The sequence below is a fragment of the Microtus oregoni genome, unplaced genomic scaffold (genome assembly GCF_018167655.1).
Source record: "Microtus oregoni isolate MIOR12 unplaced genomic scaffold, Mior012 000005F_ref0000423, whole genome shotgun sequence".
Classification (NCBI taxonomy): domain Eukaryota; kingdom Metazoa; phylum Chordata; class Mammalia; order Rodentia; family Cricetidae; genus Microtus; species Microtus oregoni.
Genome location: NW_024543064.1, coordinates 34,070,021 through 34,072,390, shown reverse-complemented (window position 1 = coordinate 34,072,390; position 2,370 = coordinate 34,070,021). Strand labels below are relative to the sequence as shown.

The 2,370-nt window shown below is 46.8% G+C and overlaps 1 non-coding gene across 1 annotated transcript; it reads right to left on the bottom strand.

Moving 5' to 3' along the window:
* Positions 1–2,253: 2,253 nt before the first annotated feature.
* On the bottom strand, positions 2,254–2,370 carry LOC121448987. Its single transcript, XR_005974447.1, has one exon. It is a non-coding gene; the product is annotated as a U5 spliceosomal RNA (small nuclear RNA).

Below are 2,370 nucleotides of genomic sequence, written 5' to 3'. Positions count from 1 at the left end.
TTCGCCTGCAAAGAGGGCCTCTGCTGTCGTAAGTGTTCCACAGACCTACCTGAAGGGAAAAGTATTGTTCAAGACCCACAAGACCAACTTCTCAGCACAAAGATTTGTTTGCCCCAGAGGAACAGAGGACAGGGAAAGGGACAGAAGGTAGAGATTAATAGAGGACGAGGGAGAAGAGCCAGGTGCCAAGGGAAATGCGGCAGGGATATTTATCCTAGAGGGACAAAGGACCGCCTCTGCATAGAGAGGAGATGGCCTTTGTACAAAGTAAAATGGCAGTTTACAAAGGTACAAGGGGAAGCCCTGTGTTAGGATGAGGTGCTTAATTTTAATTGGACATGTTAATTAGGTGAGCCAAGGGGGGCTTTTGATTGCTGGGTTTTAATACTTCCATGGCTGGACCTGGGCAGTGAGCCTCACGAGGCGGAAGTGACCAAATAAGGGAATAGATCTTGGTGGCTAGCTTTAGGAATGTAGTCTAATGGTTTTTAGCAAGGTAGAGGGAATGGGGGAGACGGCCAAGGCCTGACAGAGCCACATGCTCACGTGGACTAGTGTGCCTTCACTACCCAGCTCTCACCCTCAGTTTGTGACCACAGCAGGGTCCACTTGGCGAGCAGAGCAGAAGCTCTCCTCACCTGCCAGTGACCCAACACCTGTCCTCCTCCCTTCCGAGGCAGACCCCTCCCTGGGGGTTGAGGCCATCTCCAACTCCTTCCCCTCAGCCTCTATTGGTTTACTCCTAAGACAAGTTGCTGACTAGCAAGCTCCAGGGATCCAGCTGTCTTTTTCTACTGCCTGTCCATCTCGCCAGTACTAGAGACAGACACACGCTAGCTCCTGCACATTGGCGCTGAGATCCAAATGTAGATTCCTGTGCCGGAGCAGCCATCCCTCCCCAGCCTCTAGATATATACCTTCTCAGTATGTGACAATGTCCTACCACCGAGACAGCTGCCTCAGCCCTTAGGTGAAGGGTGGGTTACTGGAAGGAGGCTCGGTCTTTTGAGATGGTCTTGTTATGGAACTGAGCCTGGAACTCTTTGTAATCCTCCTGTCTCAGCCTCCAGAGTAGGTAGGACTACAGCCTGTCATCAGTCCCAGGGGTGTTGGATGTTGTTTATATAATTTACTGTATTGTTTTTATTTTTTAAAAGATGTGTTTATTGGGGGCTGGAGAGATGGCTCAATGGTTAAGAGCATTGCCTGCTCTTCCAAAGGTCCTGAGTTCAATTCCCAGCAACCACATGGTGGCTCACAACCATCTGTAAAGAGGTCTGGCGCCCTCTTCTGGCCTTCAGGCATACAGACAGAATATTGTATACATAATAAATAAATAAATTATAAAAAAGAGATGTGTTTATTTATTATGTATACAGAGTTCTGTCTGCATGTATGCCTGCACTCCAGAAGAAGGCTCCAGATCTTATTACATGGTGGTTGTGAGCAACCATGTGGTTGCTGGGGAATTGGACTCAGGAGAGCAGCCAGCGTTCTTTACCGCTGAGCCATCTCTCCAGCCTGTGTAATTATTTTGATATGTGTATGCAGGTGCTGTGGGAGGCCAGAGGGATGGATGCTGGAGTTACAGATGACTGGAATCAAACTGGCAAGAAGAGCAGGACATGTTTTCAATTGCTTAATCATTTCTGCATCCCCTGCCATGTGCTTCTTTTTCTTCCTTTTCTTTTCTCTTTTTTTCTTTTGGTTTTACCCTAGGTCTCTGGACTATTGAGGCTTTGGTTCTTGGTCATCCAAGTGGTGTTGGGTATGAGTTCCCTCTTGATGGGGATATAGGAATGAACCACCCACATCAATCCTGGCTTTGTTTGTAATCTTTAGAGAAGGACTCCAGAAACCATGCTCCTGGTGGCCGTTGCATTTAAACCTAGCATTTAGGAGCCAGAGGCAGAACTCTCTGAAGCCAAGGCCAGCCTGATCTACATAGCAAGCACCTGGACAGTCACAGCTACATAGTGAAATCATGCATTCCCTATCCACAGCACCTTCTAAAACCTGACTGTGGTCAATCCTGAAAAGGACTCTGCATGAGGAGGGCACTCAAAGCTACTAAGAAACCAAAGGCCAAGGAGAGAAAATGCAGAGCACATTTCCTAACTCAACTAAAAAGGGAGTAAAAAATAAGAACCAATGCACCAAGATCAAGAACATCAAACCACACAAGGTCTGATAAATGTACACGGCACAAGGGAAAAGGAACCATGGAACATCTGTCTTTAAACAACACATAAAAGCCCTGCATGAGACAGGACCTCAAAAAATTAGGTTAAGACTCAGAGTTGTTCCTCTCCACGGAAATCTTTAGTAAAAGGCGAAAGATTTATACGATCTGAAGAGAAACCAGAGTAT